Source organism: Phalacrocorax carbo, chromosome 2 (genome assembly GCF_963921805.1).
Source record: "Phalacrocorax carbo chromosome 2, bPhaCar2.1, whole genome shotgun sequence".
Lineage (NCBI taxonomy): Eukaryota > Metazoa > Chordata > Aves > Suliformes > Phalacrocoracidae > Phalacrocorax > Phalacrocorax carbo.
The window spans coordinates 133604451-133619906 of NC_087514.1; the positions used below are offsets into that span (position 1 = coordinate 133604451).

The window sequence follows — 15456 nt, forward strand, 5'->3', positions numbered from 1 at the left end:
AGCTTGGCAGATATGAGCCAAGTTTAGACTCCAGGTTGCAAAATTTTAACGTTGATGACAACCAGTCATTGGAATTAAAATAACCAGTTACTGGAGTCATCACCAAAGGCTACAGTAAAACTCTTGCTAATGGTAATTCTTTAACTGCTTTTATTTTCTAAAGGAAATAAAATGAAGTCTAGGCAGGAATTAGTTTAAGGAACTCCCTGATAAGCATTATGGAGGTAATCACAGCAGTCCTCTACAATGAGTTTGCTATCTCTGAATCTATGGAGATAAGCCATCAAGTGATTAGCTACAAAATTGCAAAATTATTTGACTGCTGGAGGCTGTAGGACACTCTAATCCGTATTTAGCATTTCAAACTCTGTGAGAGCTGGAATAGGCCAACCCTGAACTCACAGTTCTGTTCTGGCTAGGCCCACCATTAGCCCATGCTGAGATATTATTTGGGTAATTAGGTTTGAGTGGGTTATTCATTTACCCTCAGATGTTTGCATAATAAAATTGAAATTCGTTGATTTTTTTCCTTGATCATTTGATGAAAATCCAGAATTTAGGAAAAATCAATTTCTGGCCAGTTTTGCAGATTCATTAATTTAATTAATAAAAATATTTTTAAAAAAACAAATGCTGACTTCTGCAGAACTTTATTTTAGTGTTGGTGAAGGATCACGTTTAGCCTTCTTTTTGACCCTGATTCATGGCCCACTGAAATTTATAGGGGCTATTCATTAACTATAATGAGCTTTGAAATGGGTCCCTTGTGAAATGGACGGCTCAGATGAGAACAGATGCAATCATCTTTGGATTTTTAAACCGTACAGCTTGAACTTGAATTGTTTGCATTCACGTCAAAGTGTGCTGACTTAGAAGAGGTAATTGTAACAGTGAAATGCATCTGCCTACCAACTTTTACTGATTGCTTCTCTGTGAAACCCTTCTGCTGCCAGATGCATAAATGGAATTCTGCAAGAGTTTGCCTTGATTGTGTTATATTCAATATTTTCATTAATGACCTAGAGAGGAAAAAGGGTACCTTTATTACATTTCCAGAGAATGTCAAGTTGAGAAAGACTGGAAGCTGGAGGACAGGATTAGAATTCAAAATGATCTTGACTAACTGGATAAATTGTTTGAAAAAATAAGATGATATTCAACAGGGACATGCTCTAGGAACTAAACTCAGTAGGGAATGACCAGTTGCATAAGCACAGGCTGCAGGCTAACCATGATAACTGACGAGGTGGTATTTTTATGGAAAGAAAGATAGGAGTTTATGGTTGAATGAAATCTTGACACAAGTCAACAATGTCATGCTGTTGCAAAACACCCTCCTGAGATACATTAGGCAGGAACAGAGATTACAAGACATGGCAAATAATCCTTCTGCTCTGCTCAGCACTGGGAATGCCTCAGCTAGAGTGTGTTACTTGGCTTTGGGCAAAAGACTTTATGAAGGATGTGCACCAGTTGGAAAATTCCCAGCAGAAGAAAATGATGATGATCAACAAAGGTGTTTCAGGCTAGATATCAGGGAAAAACAGTTATTTCAACTTTAAGGAGAGTGAAGCAGAGATGGCTGATGGTTAGGCATTGTCAGCATTGGAAGTCTTAAAGAATTATTTGAACATTCATCTTTTATGAATGACACTGGTGTAGCTGATCCTGCCTTGAGCATATACAGGGATACCTCCCTGGGTCTCTTTCAGCCCTCTGATTCAGGAAGGCTTATGCTGGGTGACTGGCTCTGGCAGAAATCAGAAGGGTCACCTTGCTCACACCTGTGAGTTAGTGAATGGTTTTAGATCTGTCCAAGCTCATGTGAAAAAGAGAGGATTTTAAAACTTGAGTTCATGGGCACGTTTTTATGCAGAAAGTCTGCCTGGTCTGTTCTTTCCTCGATGTAAAGAGTGACCTGTTCTGTCAGCCCTGCTGTGACTATCAGCCTAGGAGGCCCGCTGTCGCCCAGCCATTGGGACTTGCTTTTATTGCCACACTTTCCAGAAGGCTTCACACTTCTCAGTGACTGTTGCAGATTTTTTGCAAAGAGCACTGCAGCTCTACTGGACAAAGAGGACCAACCTTTTGGCTTATTTGCAGGTTTGACTCAGTCTTTGTCCTGAGCAGATGCCCTATTCTGAGCTTAAGAGTTGATTTCTTTTGATCTAGTTACAGTGTATGAGGGTGGAATGTAAGTTAAAATTGCATTGAGTATCCTTTTTTTGCACAAATTGGCATTAGCTTATTTGCCCACATTCCTGTTATCTTGAGTAACAGAGTTTCATGACCGTAATGGAGAAAACAAGCTCATTATATTCAGCAATTCTTTTTCAGCTTATTCTCAACGATTGAGCTGAATACTAGTCCTGAGGTACACTGTTAGAGACTGTCTTATATTCTTATGTATTTCAGGTTAAATGCAGGGAAATGTGATTCAGTAGCTTTTCTTTCTATCTGAGATAAAACATAGAAGATTCAGATTTAATGTGTTTGAATCAGGCTGCCTGAAAAACTGTTGGCTTATTGTTGTTAGGAAAATCACCTTGATAAAGTTTCTGTATTCTTTATTCATTTCAAATGCAAATATAACGTGAATATCTTCACTCTTCTATTTTAAAGCAACATGAATCAAGGGCACCTCATTCTATTTTATGCCTTATACTTTGATATACTGTATATCTACCCTTATCTGAAAAAAGTTGAAGGTCTGCTTTAGGCAGTCCACCTGCAAGTCTAATAAATCCTTTCAGTGAGATTGGCCTGTGTTTATTCTAGGCTTTGCACACCATAGTGTGAATTAGTTATGGTTCAGTAAATGCTTTTAGAATATATATCTGCCTTAAACTCAGAAGCAGGCCATATCTGGCATATGCTGTTTAGAAACACCTCAGGTATCATTACTTAGGTATTTCAGCAAAGCTTAATCTTCATTAGAAAAGATGCACAGATTATTTAGCAATGAAAGTTTTAAAGATCTTTAGTGCTTTCACATACTTGAAAAAGCGTTTCTAGTTTCCTAAACCCATAATTGAGTCATAGTTAGACTGAAGCCCTTACCCACCCCACCCTCTACGCCGTAACTTAATAATACTGTGGGTCAAAAAATAAATGAAAAACAAAAACCCTACTGTTTTCCAAACCATTGGTAAAGTCATGATCTTTATTGTACTGGTGGTGAATCCCTTAATGCATTGAAGGATTCATCATCATAAGAGACTGAAACTTGAGCACTTATGCAGCCTGTTTTTCAGACAATTTATCCAGTTTTTCAAGAATACATGTTTTATTAACACTTCTTGAACTCTCAGTATATGCTTGGCAGCTATGGGATTATGTGCATCTCTGAGGGAATCAGTAGTCTTCTATTACGGATTAAGATTTCCTGATCTGGGCATCTAACTCTGCAGGATACTTCACCACAACCAGTGAACTGATATTTCTTCCAGAAAATAAGCAGAAAGAAACCTTTAAGAAAACCATGAAACATTTGTGGTGTTGTATGCTGAAAATTGACTGATAAAACCAGTAAAAAAACCCTTTTCCTTTCCAACTGTCCTTTAAAGAAGCCCAGTTTAGCCTTGAGGTTGTGCATCTACACTTACTCCATGCAACCACAATGCATACCAACCACATTGCCAGTTAAACTATAATTTATGTACAAATGTGAAAAAGAAATTACGGACATTTTATTAGTCACAAACTTCAAGCTCCTCTGCAAAATGTGACCCTCGTGACAAATATTTTCCATCATATTTGCTCCTTGTTAGCATTCTTCTATCAGTTGGTCTTAAGGTACTTTACAGATAGAGGTAGGTAGCAGTGATACAGATTTAGACAAAGAGAAATTGAAGGAAATAGGAAGCAAACATTTAGGGTATCCAAGGATAGACGATTCAGGAGCAGAACACAAATCTCTGAAAGGGATGTGTAGCAATTTAAGTTGGGCCTGGAAGTGGTTAAAGGACTAAATACTAACTTAACTCAAATTAGAGCTGAGCTGAGCTAAGAGGTCTGAAGCCAGAACAAACTATTTTACAAATCTTAATTTGTTTAATTTTAGCTTCCAGATCAGGTCCATTGCTATAGTCCGTAGCATCAAGAGTTCAGTTTAATGATTTAAATTACCTCTTACAAAAATTAACATAAAAACTAGAACAACAAATTCAGATTATACAGCTAATTAATTATATCTGTCACTGTTAGCTCCAAGGGAGTTTGCTCAATTGCATATTTTATGGAGTGGGAAAAGAGGGGGTAAGCACTTGAGTGAAAAGCTGAAAAATTATCTGCAGCCCATATTAATATTCAGCTCAATATAAAAAGTGTGTATTTATTCTCTGAAGGCAAGAATACTGATCAGGTTAAAAGACTCCTAGTCCTAAATAGGACTTCTGTAACAGGAAAAAAAAAAAGGCTGTAAAACCACCAGGTCAGGCAACACCCTTTAATACTGAATGCTCTTTTTTTTTCTTCCTCCTGACAGCTCATTTCTAAAGAAGACCTCAAGCTACTGATGTTTTATGGCAGTGTTTGTGCATTTACTAAATTAAAATATGCTTCATGTCTTGCCATCGCTGCTGGTGAATTCTTATTATTTTTCCATTGGTAACAACAAAAAGAATAACTGTGCTCTGTGCTGGTGATTGTTGGTAAGTGATCGTATTGCAGATCCTTCCATTCTGGGCAGAGACCAGAGCTTGCCCCACTACCTGAAGAAAAAGAAGAAAAGTTATAATATGTCCACATGGTCAGGCAAGAAGTGAAATGGGTTTGGAAGCCTCTTAAAGGCAGCTCTGAATATGCAAATTTAGGCAAATTAAGACTGATAGGATCTATTTCTGCAAGTCTGCAAAGCACCTCTGGGTAACGCCTCTGTGATTGACTAGATAAGCAAAAAAATCTGTTTTTGTAGGCCTTCCCTAGGATAGGTTGCATCCATTTGGGATTTAGCATAATGCCTCTCACAAGTGATAGCTCTTTGCTGACAAAATCTGGCACTTTGTTGACAATACCCTTCCACCAGGGGGATGGAGAGAGCACAGGTGCCTTCATGAAGTTGACTCTAAAGAGCTAAATCAGCTATGAGTTTAGTTTACATCATCAGCGTCTAAGTCAAATAAAATTGAGGTGTACAGAGCACTGAGCAGGCACAAAATGACACCAAACTAGGTGATTATAGTCCTTAATGTGTTAGCATATATTGTAAAGTAACAAACAGGTCCCCTTGCTCTTTTCTTTAAGGTTAAGCAGCTGTGTCATCTCTGTGGTGCAATTTCATCAGTTGTGTCTTGTGAATATCAGGTCTGAATTTTCCTGTTGCAGGCAAAACCTGAAGGGTTTGTCTACCTGGAGAAATTTACTGCTAGAATTGTAACTGCCTTCATGGACACACTTATTCCTTCCATCCCCATGGGGAATTACAGCGGTATAGTTAAGCTGGTAAATTTTCTTATTGAGACAGGTTCAGACAACTCAAGAAACACTGCTAAATTAAATATTTCTCCTGCGGGAGTAGTATATATACATACTTTCATCAGGTTTTGGTCATACCTACACACACAACAAACAAGTTTAAGACACAGCTACTAGCAGTTTTGTTACAAGGAGGGCTTTTTTTCTTTCCTGCCATATTCTGTCAGGACTCATTCATCCTGTAAACCACAGTGAAGCTTTCTGTAGTGCAGCTGCCTGTGACCCTGGGCCCAATTTTGTGAAGCAAATACCCCTTAGAGGAATACCTGCGAATCTTTTTGCTTCCAGAAACCGGAAGTCTATACTGGGAATAGTACAGTAAAGTTATTAGAAGCACAGCATAAAATATAGGTAGTTATCTACTGAGAGATATATTTACCTCTTCTGCAGGAGTAGGACTAGAGTCTGGTGGTAATCCCATACCACTGTTTTTGTATCTTAGGTGGGCTTTGGAGAAATAGTTGTGTATTTTTTTTACACCACAAAAGTACTGAGAGAGTAACATTACACCAGCAGCACGAGATGCATTAAAATTACTCTTTATACCCCACTTACTTCTAAATATATTCTCAGGGGTGACAACTGTTCTCACTGAAAGCCACGGGAGTTTTTTTGTTTAGACTCTCTTGTAAAATATAAGAAGGTATATGAAGTACACATAGACCCATGTGTCATCAGAAAGTATGAATAAAGTGCTTCTCAATGTCAATTTAGGGCGTAAGTATCTTGACTAGAATGGGGCCGTCCACCCAGGAACAGTCTTTCAAATATTACGGTAATGCACACCTTGCTCTGAGTCACCTGCTCATATGAAGATCAGAAATCCTTGGGCCAGATACCTGCAGCTGGAAGATTCATCTGGCTCTCAAGGTGTTAACTATTGAAATCACCTGCTAGATCTTGTTGATACTGAGGAAACTCATGACTGCCTAACCCTCCTTGTTGTTTTTACTAGCTTTTGCTGGATTTTAAAGGCTTTTGGCATGCACAAGTTTAACCATGTTTTTAAGATGTTAATATCTATCTTAGGGCAAACAAACCCCAAATACTCAGACCCCCCCCCCCCCCCCAAATCCCAACAGTCTCCTCTCTATGTATTCTGAAAAAAATGAGTTTGTACAACATGATTTGTACCCAAGGCTTATTCAGACAACTGCAATGCCAGTGGATAGTGATATGTCCAGATAAATTCTAAAACATTAAAAAAATGTTTCTGTGAAAGAAGGCACTGAAATAGCTGCTTGTATTAAAATGGCAGTTAACAGGCTTCAACAAGGTCTATGGTGGTTTTAAAAAATTCCTGAGCACTTAGTTTCATCAGTTCATAGCAACATCTTGGGCTTCGGTTTGCTTTTATGAGGATGTCTGTAATTTCTCTCCATTCAAGGAAATTGGTAGAGGGGTGAATATACAGTAAAGAGTTACCAAATTGGGAAATACCTCCTGGTTGTATCAGACAAATTAGACGTCTGGCAAAGTTAAACACACAAAATTATAATAAAGTAGAAACTAAGGATTAAAAAAAAGTTTAGAATTTTGAAACCCAAGCATTTAAAAGCCAAAAGGGAAGCACAAACAAACTCAAGAAACTATTTTCAAACTGAAGTAAGCATAAAACTTGCCCGAAGTCCCTGCATTTGCCCTGCAGATGATTAGTTGAACAAGTTTCTGAGCAAGCAGACAAGGTAATAACCCAGCCTAGCTGTGTACAGTGGAGTAACATAAGAAAATCGAGGACCAATTGTTATCCATTTTGTACTTCCACTGTGGCAAGGGCACAAGTTTGGGTTTCCATCTGGAGTATCCACAATGGATCAAATAATCCTATTTGGTCTTAACCTCTCGCCTTTTCTTGTACGTTGTTGAGGATCTCTGTAGAATTTTGTATGTGACCACAAGATTTATCTTTTCTGAGGGATTTGCACCGAAAAATCACAGGTTTTTGCATTTCCTTGGAGAAGACAGGGAAAGGTGGGTATTGACCAGCAGCTGTCTCCAGTGGCTGCCATAGAGGCTGTCTCTGTGGCTGCCAAGTGGACCTGGTGTGGCAACTGATTTTCCCTGTTGGGTAGCAGCAGTAGGCAATGCCAGCACACTCCTGCTACATACCCCAGTGAAGTGGAACAGTGACAAGGACAGGAGGGTACACTGGCTGAGGGGATATGACCAATCCCAGCAGCTGAAGGAGGTTTCTAAAACCCAAAGCTCTGGCAGTTGCTGAAGTTGAACCACCTTCTCCCAAGTCTTCATTATCTTCCCTGATACAGAGGCTGAAAGTAGCATTCCATTTCCACGTATATCAACTGGAATTATTCCTCAATAAAATTAGACTGGCTGTGATGCAATGACAGTTTATCTATGTTATCTGATGCACACTGGTAGAGCTTAATTCGCCTCAATGGAGTCATGCTGAAGCAGAGCAAAACAGCAGCTTTCCTGCTCTTAGTCTGCAACTTGCTGATACTAATTTTTAAGCTGGATAAGGAAAACTACATCCTGTTTTCTTACAGATTAGCAATATCAAACTACACTAGGTTAGTAATCATCCTCCCTGTAAACCCCTCAAGACTGGACATTAGTTCTTTTTCTACAGCTGTGGTGCTAGTTAGGTAAATCATAATGAAATCATCAGTACAGCAAATTGTAATCTTAGCACTTGCTTTTCCATAAGGCAACAGAAGAGAAGTGCTTTTCCCTCATTCACAGGTGTCAACAAATTGCAGATGACACCAAACTGAGCGGGGAAGTAGATGCTCCAGAAGGGAGAGCTGCTCTGCAGAAAGATCTGGATAGGCTGGAAGAGTGGACTAACAAGAACCTTATGAAGTACAACAAGAACAAGTGTAAGGTCATGCACCTGGGAAAACATAATCCGGGAGTGCAGCACAGACTGGGATCCACCTGGCTGGAGAGCAGCTCTGTGGAAAGGGACCTAGGGGTCCTGGTGGACAGAAATCTCAACATGAGCGAACAGTGTGCTGCTGCGGCCAAGAAGGCCAACAGGATGCTGGGTTGCATCAAAAAGGGCATCGCCAGCAGAGAGAAAGAAGTCATTATCCCACTCTACTCAGCGCTTGCCAGGCCACACCTGGAGTACTGTGTACAGTTCTGGTCTCTGCTATACAAAAAGGATGTGGACAGGCTGGAAGGGGTGCAGAGAAGGTCCACCAAGATGATCAAAGGACTGGGAAGCTGCCACATGAGGATAGGCTGGGAGCACTGGGTTTGTTCAGTCTTGAGAAAAGGAGGCTCAGAGGGGATCTCATCACCATGTACCAGTACTTAAGGGGTAGCCACAAAGAAGATGGAGACTCCCTTTTTACATGGAGTCACATGGAGAGGACAAGGTGGGATGGACACAAGTTGCTTTTGGGGAGATTCTGATTGGACACGAGAGGGAAATTTTTCACATTGAGGACAGTCAACCACTGGAATAATCTCCCCAGGGAAGTGGTTGACTTGGCCACATTGGACACTTTTAAGATTCAGCTGGACGGGGAGCTGGGCCATCTTGTCTAGACTGTGCTCTTGCTAGAAAGGTTGGACTAGATGATCCTTGAGGTCTCTTCCAACCTGGGATTCTGTGATTCTGTGAAATTTCAATTTTAAGGGACAAGCCTTCTAGGATGGGGACAACTGAGCGAGATGGATGCACAAAAGAAATGTCACAGATCTCTAAACTTCCATCAGATGTGTCCTTTGAGATGTAATTGACAATGCTTACATGCTACTTGTGTTCTGAGAACTAATATATCCGTTTAGACACTTGCTTTAAAATGCTCATGTCAGATTAAGAATCTGTTGCAGACATATGTTTTTAGATAGCTCCACCACACTCAGATGCCCTGAAGTATTACCAAAAGATTCTGCAATGTTCTTGAAATGCTGGTGTGGGTGTAATGGTGACTAACTCTTCTGAATAACCCTTATTAGCTGTTCTTCAGTTTTATTCTACTATAATCAGTCTTTAATTTTAGGTATGAAGCTGTATTCTTAATACTTCCAGGAAAAGAATTTCTTAAGTGTTTGCATGGAAAATAATGGCAACAGCTGACCATATATGTCTCCATGTAGGAGAATGTGTGATATCCTTCCAGAGCTGAACAATTTTAGAACACAGATACAACAAAATTATATAACTATGCCAGCCTCTGGGGTCTGAAACTCTTATGATTTAAATACCACACTACTCATCTGTGGTCTGAGTGCCCATCCTCTATGATCCCTTGAAAGTCATACCAAGACACAGTGATTCTGCTGTCATCTTATATAATGCAGTATTACCAGGTCTCCTAGGTGCCAATAAAACTGCAGTATGAGGGAGGGTGGTATACACTAAGTATAATTAAAACACCCACTTCAGTTAAATCATGTTTCTTCTGAACTTTATTTTTATAGGTTATGAACTTACTGTGAAAAAGATCACATTTTCTGGTTATCAAAGGCCGAAATGATATATGGTTTTTTTTTTTTTCTAGGTTGTTCTAGCTCTATGTTGCTGATTTCTTCAACTTAGAGAACTTTTTACATCACAAAAAAAAAAAAAAATTTTGGAAACCACCATTTTTCATCACCAGACTCTTAATAGGAAAGTTCATAGCATCTTTAACAAGCTGGATTTTTTGTCCTGCCTGACAGTAGGCCTTGGAATAGTCCTTATTTAATCTGATTTTCTATAGTTAAAGAATCAATGTGAAAACCACAAACTTTCAGCAATGGGAGGCAAACACAGTATTGCTTTAAAAGCATTATCATGTGTAGTGCAGTTACTTTTGTGAATTAAATAAAAAGAGGAGATAAATAAGCAGGGCAACTCACAGTAATGCAAGAAAAATAAATACAAGGAGTTCTCCTGCATAGTTCCTGAGTGTGTATCAGGTATTTTTTTCTTTCAGACAAGTTGTCTGCAGATTCTGCCTCTTGTCAGTGACTGACACAACAGCGATGCCCTGTTCATGCACTAACCTGATACAAAGCAAGAAGGCATGAAGTCCAGTCTCTGAGACACTGAGCTCTTAAGCAGATGGGCAGAACAACACAGTTTTGTGACAGTGACTGAAGTTTCAGAACAAATTTAACTTTTAGACTGTGTGCAGCACAAAATCAAGCTCTTCCACCAAAAATATAGCTGAGCAGATAGGACTAGAAAAAAACCAATATTATTTTTACTCTCTATTCTTCAAAAGAGGCAAAGCAGGGAAATGAGTCTTGCACAGTCTAAGCGGTTTCCTTATTTTCCAGCTAAAGGGCCACTTTTTCCTTTCATATCCTGACAAAAGTTTAATGAAAACTGACACATTTTGACAGAATAATATATTTTGGCAAAGAAGACTCTTGTATTTTTAAAAAGGAAGCATAAAATGATCTTGCTAAAATGTACCTTCAGAGAGAATTCAGAAAACAGAAATTTTAAAATTTTCTTTGTTCCTTTGTCTTCCTTATGTTTTTGAAGATGCAGGAGGCAAGGGGATTAGTTTTCTTTTTCAAACAACATATAGAAAGGCAAGTTCATCTATCGAGCAAACAGTTACATTTGCCTCACTGCCAACCAGTATGGAAGTTGGCACTGTGTAGGTTTAAACAGACTAAAGATATTAGAGAGATTGCATACCCAGCCGCCCTCCTACAGATGAAAGCAACATTGCAGTGTAATCCTTCTCCATATATGTCCTGTGTTATGTGAAGCCCATTCAATATATGTACTAAATCAACCTATTTTCTTAACTCCAGCTTTCTGGCAACCATGAGGTGCTATGCTGTTTAAGAACACTATAAGTAGTGTTCTTTGAATGTCTGATTGAGGAATCACTCTACAGTAGTCAGATTTATGCTTTAGAACCCTGTTTTTGCATCTTTTCTCATTTTCCAGGAATAAGATTAATTTAATATTATACTAAACTGCTGCTGGGGACCCCAAAACTGAACACAGTACTCCAGGAGTGGCCTTACAAGTGCTGTATATAGATTTTCTTCAGCTGATGCAGTAGTGTAAATGATACCCAGCATGTGGGTAGCCTTTGTCACTGCAAGATCATACCACTCAACTTACCATCCACCAGGATCCCCAAGTCCTTGTCTGCAAAGTTGGTCTCCAGCCAGTCAGCTCCCTGACCGTCCTACTACGTGGCATTACTTTGTCCCTGGTACAGGGTCCTCATGAGGTTTCCGTCAACCCATTTCTTCAGCCTATCTAGATGCCTGTGAATCATAGAATCATGAAGGTTGGAAAAGACCTCTAGGATCATCAAATCCAACCATCAACCCAACACCACCATGCCTCCTAAACCATGTGCTGAAGCGTCGTGTCTACATGTCTTTTAAGTACCTCCAGGGATGGTGACTCCACCACCTCTCTGGGCAGCCTGTTCAAATGCTTGACAAACCTTTCAGTGAAAAAATTTTTCCTAATATCCAGTCTAAACCTCCCCTGGCGCAACCTGAGGCTGTTTCCTCTTGTCCTATCACTAGTAACTTGGGAGAAGAGGCCAACACCCTCCTCACTACAACCTCCTTTCAGGTAGTTGTAGAGAGCAATAAGGTCTCCCCTCAGCCTCCTCTTCTCTAGACTAACCAACCCCAGCTTCCTGAGCTGCTCCTCATAAGACTTGTTCTCCAGACCCTTCACCAGCTTCGTTGCCCTTCTCTGGACATGCTCCAGCACCTCAATGTCCTTCTTGTAAGTGAGGGGCCCAAAACTGAACACAGTATTCAAGGCAGCCCTTTTGTTGAGCATGTTGATCCTTGTCATGGTTTTATGCCTTCTGTAAACTTGCTAACTTGTTATGAGGACATTTTAAAGCTGGATATCTAAGTGAAAATATCATGCCAAAAGACATTGGCAAAACTCAGATTCAAGCGATACATGAAAAAATACTTTCCAGAATTTTGGTTTACAGAGAACAGCCCAGACTAAAATATTTTTGTCACTGGAGAAAGGACAGCAGTTGCCAGTCTGATGTGCTGTAACATAGCTATCCCTGGTATTTGATAGACTGCTGTTTCTTGGCACACTTGTATCTCTTCAAGAGGGAAAAAAAAGTGCAAATCTATCTTTACAGTTATCTGTCTTTTACAAGACAAACATGGAAAGGTACAGGGAGATGCAGCCAACTCCAGTTTGCACTCTGAACAGTAATTGCTTTTGGCAAAGAAGAGACTCTTTGGGTCTGCTGTGTTGAAGAGCTAGGAAGCTGGAGAGCGAGGCACCCGTGAGGCTGGCCAGGGACATTAGGGACAGTTATTGCCTCCCAGACTGGAGACTACATGGTGCTGCTCCCAGATGCTGCTCCGACCTGCAGCCACACCAGTCAGAGAGCTGCTGAAACTTCCCCTAAACTAGTTTACAGCATAGATTTTGCCTTTGTGATGCTCTGGTTGTCCCTGTACCAGGACTGCTGGGAGGCAGGCTGGCAGGGGAAGGGGTCAGGGTGGTGAGACCCGGAAAGCCAGGTGAATATGTGGGGAGCGTGGGGAGGGGGTGGGCAGGAAGCCATGGGGCTGATTTGGTCAGTGGTGGTGGTAAGTGTCCCATGGCAATGGACCAGTTTGGCAGGTTGCTGGGCTGCCCAAGGATCAGGGTTATGCTGGCGCCAGTATGGGTCTTGGCAAGGCTGCCTCATCCTTTGATAGAAAAAAAAAGGAACAAAGTTATATCTTAATCTATTTTGAAACAGTATTACCAATACCAGTGGACTGACTCCCTGTGCAAATGAGGACAAAAAGTGAATTTCATAAGCTTTCATTTTGATAGCCACTAAAAATGCAGCCCTGTTCACCAGTGGCCTTTTACCTTGTGCCGATCTGCTGTGCTCTGTCCACTGATGTAATTCTCTTCCCTTGCTCTGGGTGGTCATATTACTCCAATATATACCTCTGTTTGGAACAACTACATTTAGGACTTAAGCATTTTTAACATGGCAAACTTCTTTGCCAGACACTCCCCACCTTGGGGAGCTATTTAAGTCTTGGATCATCTGCCCTTCAGATCTGTCTCACCTACGTTGCCAATATCTTCCCAGATATTACTAGCATATATGATTATGCACAACAAGAGTAAACACAGTTTATCGCCAGCAGTATGACACCAGAATCAGCTAGGATCCAAAAATGTGTCATCTACAGAAAAGCTTTGGATTAAAATGCAGACTGTGCCTACATGTTTCAATTTTCAGTTAAACAAAAATCTTTCTACATATTTTGCTAATTACCACAAAATGCAAAGTGGCAAGGGGACAGAAGGGATACCTGAAGAGGGGATAAATAAACACTGACAAGCTGAGAAACTATTTTAAGGTGGCTTCAATTTAACTGTAAAATTCTTAACGAGACACACTTCATATTTGCATCCTTTCCTCCAGGCTCCAGTGTACTCGTGCTCGACACACTATGTGCTCTCAGAGCGTTCCTGGGTGTATCTTGCATTTTGAGTGTGCAAATATACCAGGCATGGTTGCAGTGAGTGTAAGAGCTCCAGCCAGTCTCCACACCACAAAGATCAGTCAGGTCTTGATGTGCTACTTCTAAATCTGCCACGCAATTGGGAAGTGCATGCCCTTGGAGGCAGCAATCAGATACCAGTGACTTGGTCATTTTCCAGGCTGTCAGTCCTGTAATAAAATTCCTTGGTAGGTACTGGGCAAAGCCTCAAAGATCTGGCACAGGCAGGCCCCTGGGTCCAACTAAAAATGAGAAGAAACTTCCTATGAACAGCTCTCCATGTCACAAGTTCTCCATGGCAAGTCTTGGTATTTGTCACAAAAGGCTGTTGCTGAAATTGGGACTGAAATGTTTTGAGAGACTAACTGGTGCTTTAAAGGATACAGATATAAACCAGAATTTATTTCCTTCTACTCAAAAGGCATTGGGGCATTGAAATATTCTCCAGGATATGAAGGGAGGTGTAACTCTGCACACTCTTAATAAACACTTTTGTGTTTATTAATTTATGAGACTTGCATGAAAACACCCTTCGCAGGCAGTCTTACATGAACAATTAGATACACCCTTAACCGGGATCCCTCAGTACAGGGGTAATACAGAAAATCCAGACTGAATCCTTAACTGGACCCACCTATCTCGACTCTGTTCTAAGTATTTCTGCAACACCCACTATTCATAAACACAAATCAATTGCAAAAACTCAACATCATCTCCATTTGGAAAGGCAGGGAGTCTATAAATGAGACAGCTTCACTTGTAGGTGTGGTCCATATATGTGGAAAGATCCTGGGCACAGTAAGGTGCACAATACACAGACTGCATGTGTAAGTGGAAATACATATAATATTGCCTAGTGTTACATCTTTTCCACTGCTCTCACCAGGGGACCTGTATAAGAAGTGATGAATTATCATCCAGGAGCGGTTACAGGCAAATGAGTGGTTGGTGAAAACTTGTAAATATATTTTTTTAATACAGAGCATTCACCACTACAGATCTGCTCTGGTGAGGCCCCACCTGGAGTACTGCATCCAGCTCTAGAGTCCTCAGTTCAGGAAAACCATGGGCCTGCAAAAATAATGGCAATTTTTAGTCTGGCTGCTGAACAAAAAAATAAGCAAATTACATATAGCACAAAGTTTGTCCCAATCAGATAATTACTGTATTTTTTCAGTGATTAAAAATTCAATGGTTATAAAAAATGTTTAATACTACTCAAAGTTCCTCCGTTTCCTTTTTTTGAGTTATTCAGCCTTTCTTGAGTGCTATTTGTAGAGTCGAAGTTAATATTGAACTGAAAATACCTGTGTTGATACTGAAAGTTTCAGCTTGAAAAAGTCAAAACAAAATGTTCTGGCCCTTCCAAATTCCTTTCTTCCCTTTTCTAACCCTTGCTATTTATTGAATTTAAGAAGTTGTTTTTATTCTTGAGAAATGAGATTGTACAGGCAGATTCACTATTTGCAAATTTTTTGTTTAATCTCTGCTGTCTAGGGTCTCTGTAACAGTTCAGTGGAAATACGTTCATTCATGCATTCTGTC

General features: G+C 40.2%; 1 protein-coding gene across 1 annotated transcript in view; it reads right to left on the reverse strand.

The window, feature by feature from the left end:
- Positions 1-15456, reverse strand: part of ABCB5 (ATP binding cassette subfamily B member 5) — a 128324-nt gene that overhangs the window by 44643 nt on the left and 68225 nt on the right. The gene's annotated exons all lie outside the window — the stretch shown is intronic.